This window comes from Homalodisca vitripennis, chromosome 7 (assembly GCF_021130785.1).
Source record: "Homalodisca vitripennis isolate AUS2020 chromosome 7, UT_GWSS_2.1, whole genome shotgun sequence".
Taxonomy (NCBI): Eukaryota; Metazoa; Arthropoda; class Insecta; order Hemiptera; family Cicadellidae; genus Homalodisca; species Homalodisca vitripennis.
In genome coordinates this window covers 59,696,387-59,703,493 of record NC_060213.1, presented here as the reverse complement: position 1 = coordinate 59,703,493, position 7,107 = coordinate 59,696,387, and the positions used below count along the sequence as shown (strand labels likewise).

The following is a 7,107-nucleotide window of genomic DNA, read 5'->3' as shown; positions in this document are numbered from 1 at the left end:
TCCTCCAGATTGTGGTTAAAGGTTCAGATCTATACCTTCAATTCATGTTCAACGATTGTAGTCTAGACCTCAGATTATGGTAAACGCCTCTGAGCTAGACCTCCAGATTGTGGTCAAAGGTTCAGATCTATACCTTCAATTCATGTTCAACGATTCTGGTCTAGACTTCAGATTATGGTAAACGCCGCTGAGCTAGTCCTCCAGATTGTGGTCAAAGGTTCAGATCTATACCTTCAATTCATGTTCAACGATTCTGGTCTAGACTTCAGATTATGGTAAACGCCGCTGAGCTAGTCCTCCAGATTGTGGTCAAAGGTTCAGATCTATACCTTCAATTCATGTTCAACGATTCTGGTCTAGACTTCAGATTATGGTAAACGCCGCTGAGCTAGTCCTCCAGATTGTGGTCAAAGGTTCAGATCTATACCTTCAATTCATGTTCAACGATTCTGGTCTAGACTTCAGATTATGGTAAACGCCGCTGAGCTAGTCCTCCAGATTGTGGTCAAAGGTTCAGATCTATACCTTCAATTCATGTTCAACGATTCTGGTCTAGACTTCAGATTATGGTAAACGCCTTTGAGCTAGTCCTCCAGATTGTGGTCAAAGGTTCAGATCTATACCTTCAATTCATGTTCAACGATTCTGGTCTAGATTTCAGATTATGGTAAACGCCTCTGAGCTAGACCTCCAGATTGTGGTAAAGGTTCAGATCTATACCTTCAATTCATGTTCAACGATTCTGGTCTAGACTTCAGATTATGGTAAACGCCGCTGAGCTAGTCCTCCAGATTGTGGTCAAAGGTTCAGATCTATACCTTCAATTCATGTTCAACGATTCTAGTCTAGACCTCGGATTATGGTAAACGCCTCTGAGCTAGACCTCCAGATTGTGGTAAAGGTTCAGATCTATACCTTCAATTCATGTTCAACGATTCTGGTCTAGACTTCAGATTATGGTAAACGCCGCTGAGCTAGTCCTCCAGATTGTGGTCAAAGGTTCAGATCTATACCTTCAATTCATGTTCAACGATTCTGGTCTAGACTTCAGATTATGGTATACGCCTCTGAGCTAGTCCTACAGATTGTGGTCAAAGGTTCAGATCTATACCTTCAATTCATGTTCAACGATTCTGGTCTAGATTTCAGATTATGGTAAACGCCTTTGAGCTAGTCCTCCAGATTGTGGTCAAAGGTTCAGATCTATACCTTCAATTCATGTTCAACGATTCTGGTCTAGATTTCAGATTATGGTAAACGCCTTTGAGCTAGTCCTCCAGATTGTGGTCAAAGGTTCAGATCTATACCTTCAATTCATATTCAACGATTCTGGTCTAGATTTCAGATTATGGTAAACGCCTCTGAGCCAGACCTCCAGATCATGCCCAACAATTCTGGTCTATAGCTTCAGAATATGATCAGTTGTTCCAAAATGTATTTACTTTGGTACAAGAACCGAATTCTGAGCTAGACTCAGATTATATACCAACATACAAAACTGTTCTATGTCACTCGCCATTACCTACTAAGCCGCTCGGTATCCAGAGTATTAACATTCTAATTATATTAATATTATAAATTCGAAACTGTCTTTGTTTGTTTGTTTTGCTGTCGTGCGTTAACTATTCAATTGATTGTACTGAAATGTTACAAAGAATTTTATTACAGTCCCTGGTATGAGTATGGGCCTATTCCTATTTCGAAAACATCTCTGGGCTACGCCCCACTTGTCTTTAAAGTAGCAAAACGCCCCATTTTGGTATCTAAAATTGCAAAATACTAATTAAAAGAACCTGTCAAATGTAATTAACTGTTCTGTGTAAACATTGTTTTGTGACAGCACAACCACATATTGAATTGATTTAACAACTATTTTCGAATGTTTATACATTTATGGTATGTAAATTCTCTAAATAGTAACAATTAGTTTTCACGCTGTTTTTAGATTTCTGTGATTAGGTAAATAATCATCTACCTTTGGAAATGTCCTACAATATAAGATGATCATAATTTGACTCCGAAGACTCCTTTGAAGCAGTCGACGAGAACAGTGCTAGATGAAAGTTCTTTTGAACTAATATACCAGCTCTTAATGTTCTAAGATTATTAAAATATTAAAAATACTTTTCAGTATATAGAAACAAACATGTAAATAATGTCATTGTTAATGAACTTATAACTGTACAATTTTAGCAAATATTTAGTATTAGATATAAACAAAGTTACTATCTAACTTTTACTATTAATTTAAAGACTGGTATAAAACCCCTCTCAGATGTCTTTTTAGAAGTAGAAAAAAGCTCGAATTGAAGGTTATGAATTATAATGAACTGAAAAAAAAATAGAAAAATGTATTCCTACATTATTAATTCAGCGCAGGTTAACAGAAAATTTACGCACAATAAAATTTTCCAAAATAATACTGTACTGTATATAAAAAATTTCAATCTTAATTCAAAACTTCCATTCACTATATCAATCACGAACTGAGCAAAAAGATAATAGCAGATCGTGGTTTCGATCCACGGACCTCTGGGTTATGGGCCCAGCACGCTTCCGCTGCGCCAATCTGCTTCTGTAGAGAGGGAGCGCTAGACAGCCAAAGACACCAATAGCACCTGTCTAACTGCTAATGGTAGTAGACGTAATGCATATTCTTTACATGACGGGATATTTTATAGTAGCCTATAGTGTCAATAGTTTTCATTCGTAAATAGAGTGTAATTTCACATTGAGTGACTAGACTTACATTGTAAGTGAGTTTGATACGTGTAATAAATAGACTACTTCCTTTAAATTTAACACATTTCGTCTAAAACTATTAACAAAACGAGCTACTATTAATGATAAGATTACAGTTTTAAAGACCGCTGTTATTTCATTTGAAAAGGAATTAACATTAATTAACTAGGAAGTACTTTTTGTCAGAAATGCTCCATTAGTAAGTTCTAAGGTTTGATAAACACCCTCTTACAGCTCTGTCAACTCTTTTATCACGCATGATTCTAGTCAGAATTTTAAGTATACAGGAGAGGCAAGGACGTAGCCAGCGAGGGGGTCCAAGAGGTCCGGACCCCCCCCCAATATTTTCAATTTTTTTTAGTAAACGATTATTATTATTTAAATAATTCAGTATTACTGGCATGTACTGCTGCTGAAAGATCGTTCTCAACAATGAAACGGGTCAAGAACGTTTTAAGGAAAAAATGGGTCCTTACTCTTTGTCCGCTACAGGAAAATATCAGTTGTCTGCTCCCCTCCAATTCTTTCCTGGTTACGTTGTTGAGAAGAGCGAATATTACGAAGCGCTATAACTTCTGTGACCCATTATTAATTACATAAGGGTTAACTACTGAACCTGGTCATGATACTAATAGTCCACTTAACATAGGTTCATAATCATGTTAAAATGTGTCATTTTTAAATACATTACCGTAGTTCTAAATCCACATTTAATTGTCTTTAAAAAGTAAGCGAAACTACCATTTAAACCAAGTTTAACCGTTTGTGAGATACTCAAATTCAACATAGTTCAAATTAACACCGTGTACATCACATTATCTTATTAGACCGGCTTATTTGAAAAACCATTGTATACAGTGACAAAAAGTGTAATGAATAAATAATGTTGGATCTCCTCCTATTCTCGTAAGAGGAAAGTAGCGTTGGGTTCTAAGCTAAAGCTGTATAGAGCTGTAAGCCGACCATCACGAGTCATTTAAAAATAACCATAGAAAGCATCAAAACAATTGTTATAATATATTCAGCATTTTAAAAACATACATAATTTTTACCAGGTTTATAATATAAAAATTACAAATATAAGCTTAAGCCATCATATAGTTATGATATAGTTTGAAATTCTTATTTAAGATTAGTGTTATAACGTAAAATCCTTATCGATAACTACTTTAAAGGCACTTGGACATTTCCTAGAACACGGAATTAATGAAGATGCAAACGTTGACCTTATTCCAATTTTAGGTTATCAGCACGGTTCATTAAGGATATCATTGAATTTTTTTTAATGACTAAAAATTAGAATTTCGTTTAGCCTGATGCCGTGAAACAATTAAGACCCGTCCACCTGCCTTTGCCGTACGGCAAATTGAGGCATAACACGAGTTTTCCGGCAAAAGACCTCTGTTTGCAATGAGAGTAATCCATAATGCGGAAAAATACATTTTCTACACCTTATTCTATAAAACGTTGACATTTATTTTAGAGTTATTCGACTTTCGAATATTTATTTAGTGTATAATGGTATTTGATTATATTTTTTCTGAGCTTAACAGCAAAATATTACAATTTTCGACTAGTTTTAAGTTGTTTAAGTTTAATGTTGGATCTCCACCTTTTCTTGTAAGAGGAAAGTAGCGTTGGGTTCCAAACTAAAGCTGTAAAGAGCTGTAAGCCAACCATCACGAGTCATTTTAAAAGCTGTATCATAATTTTGTACATTTTTTGTACCTTTTTGTACCACAAAAAATCAAATTTTGTACCAATCACTGAAAAAAAGTTATTAACCATTTAAAAGTCGGTCACAGGTCTACGTTTTGAAAAAAAACTTCGTCTTAAATTAAAATAAACTACTCCATATTTTGTACCAATTCTGTACCATTTTGTACCACCAATTTTTATGTTTGTACCAGTCAAATAACGGCTCGGGAAAATATTTAAGTTTTGCTTAACATGTTGGAAGAAAACTAGACGTGCCGTTTGACCATGCACTGCTGGTTGTAGTTGATTAAATGCAGGCGCGTGATGGACTTGCCGCACTGTGAATTACTAGCCGTGGGTAATGTTTATGTTTATTGTTACTGATGATTTCTTTTGCAGTTGGTAAGGTGATTATTTTAATTTTTGTGCTCGTGAATAATACTCTACCATGCCGGGTTATGCAATATAAGGAGTTTTTTAATTGGACGATTATAATATTGGAAAATGGCTACGATTTATTTTGAAAGTCTACAGAAAACTGCTTTGTATTTTATTAAACACTCTCTTATGAATTACCTACAGCCCAAAATCCCACAGAAACAAAAACAAGATGCAGGCCAGACAAGAAAAGGCGTTTAAAAGTTAGCTCACAGATCTTCGTATAAAAAAGAGAACTATGCATATCAAATTCTGATACTTCATGATAAAAGATTTCAAATAATACCATACATGGCAATCTGTTTACCATCAAATACCATAATACAATCTATATGACCTATCAGACCAAGTTTGGTTGGATACGTACGGATATATAAGACGATGGTATATAATACTCTACACCAGTCATCTCACTACACACTTATCGCGTCATCTAAATAAGTAACTGTTCTTCGTGATCGGCTTTTTTGTGTAGTAAAACTTGTCTTGCACTGATTACTAACCTTCAATTTTTATGCTCGCCGATTGTTTGAGTCACAACTAGCTTTGAAACACCAGTTGCTGGAGCAGTTCTTTGACGAGCCTTCGGCAACGGAATATTAACCGTTTGATGGTCTGTCATAAATTTATAAACATTACTCACGATTTCGAGAATTATTCTACCTTGAATTTCGACGTTAGCTCATCAGACATTATCGATGGGTTTATCATTACGATTTCGAGAAAGGAGGCTTTCCAAGCATTCTTTTGACGCATGCTTCATTGCTGTTTACATTTTAGCGTTAGTTTATGCTTGACGCAGTGTCTTTAATAATTATTTAGTGTTAAAATGGACAGTGACGCTGTGTTAGCTGGTATTAGTGTAGCGTGTTTATTATTGTCAAAAGTGCGTAAACGTAAAAAAAAAGTTAGGTCTATGTGGATATGTGATTATTTGAAAAGGAGGAATAATGGTATTTTGAACGATTTGGAACTGAATGAAAGTTTTCTATTCAAAAATTTTACCAGGATGAGTAGAGAAAACTTTTATAACCTTTTAGAATTAGTCAGAGCAAAAATAGAGAAGAAAAATACTACCTTCAGAGAAGCTGTTCCTCCTGAGATCAGACTAGCGATATGTCTGAGATATTTAGCAACAGGTGACTCATTTGCATCTTTGATGTACCTGTTCAAAGTATCTAAGCCATTGATTTCGTCGATGATGCCAGGGGTCTTAAAGGCAATAATTGAAGCACTTCAAGATTTTGTAAAGGTAAGTGTTTTATTTACATAGATACATTATTACCCTACTGTAACACTTATTTCTTAGTATTATCAAGGTTAAAACACAAAAACTGCTGTACTTCCCCAAGCACATTACTTGGATGCTGGGATTTCTCTGTGGAAATTTGTAGTTGGGAACTAATGGTAGGTTCGTAGTGGGTAACATAAGAAGAATCAGAAGAGGGGCCAGAGGGGCTGTAATATTGAGGAGCTACTGTGTTATTTTGTAAAGAATTATTCATTTCCTGCATTTCAAAATCGAAAATCAAATTTTGTTGTATTCTATTTCTGGCAATTGCCTGGTTACGCGGAGTCAACTTCCTTAGCTGGGTTGCTATCATCTCCCCAAATATAGAACAGTAATCCTTTTCAGATAACGATTTAGCTGCTACTTAGACAGCCTCTTCTTTTTTCCCATCATCATCTATTTTTCTTTTAATTCCTCTGCAGGTCTGTGGTGTTAGGAGAAATTTTTGCTGTCGACAAGAAGACAATGCTGTATCTTGAGTTTCAGATGTTTCTTTTTCTGGTGGTTGGTCTTCATCCTGAAAGAAAAAAACATACATAGTTTTTGTTTACACCTTTATGAAGCGTTCGAAAATTTAACTTAGATCTTCTTTTACAGCTCCCTGCGAGGTCGAATGGAAATTAGTTTCCCATGATTTTAATGAAGTTTGGAATTATCCACATTGCATTGGGGCCTTGGATGGCAAACATGTCCAAATACAACGTCCGGAAAATACTGTTGCTGAGTATTACAATTCAACAATTGTCTTCCCCAATTTCAACTTCTTCGGTGATCGTATCCTCTAAGGAGTCCTTCGTCGTTCTTGGAGTGATTGAGTCTCCGAGAAATAACAAATGCTTGTAGGCAAACCAGGAACTTTGATATACGTCATCAGCACTGGCACCACTTTTTCTTTGCGACATTTTCTGTTGTTCTTTTGAAAAATATGAACGAAGGTT

At 35.5% G+C, this 7,107-nt stretch overlaps 1 non-coding gene across 1 annotated transcript; it reads right to left on the bottom strand.

Moving 5' to 3' along the window:
* Positions 1-2,502: 2,502 nt before the first annotated feature.
* On the bottom strand, positions 2,503-2,574 carry Trnam-cau. The gene has a single exon. It is a non-coding gene; the product is annotated as a tRNA-Met (tRNA).
* Between the last annotated feature and the right edge of the window lie 4,533 nt (positions 2,575-7,107).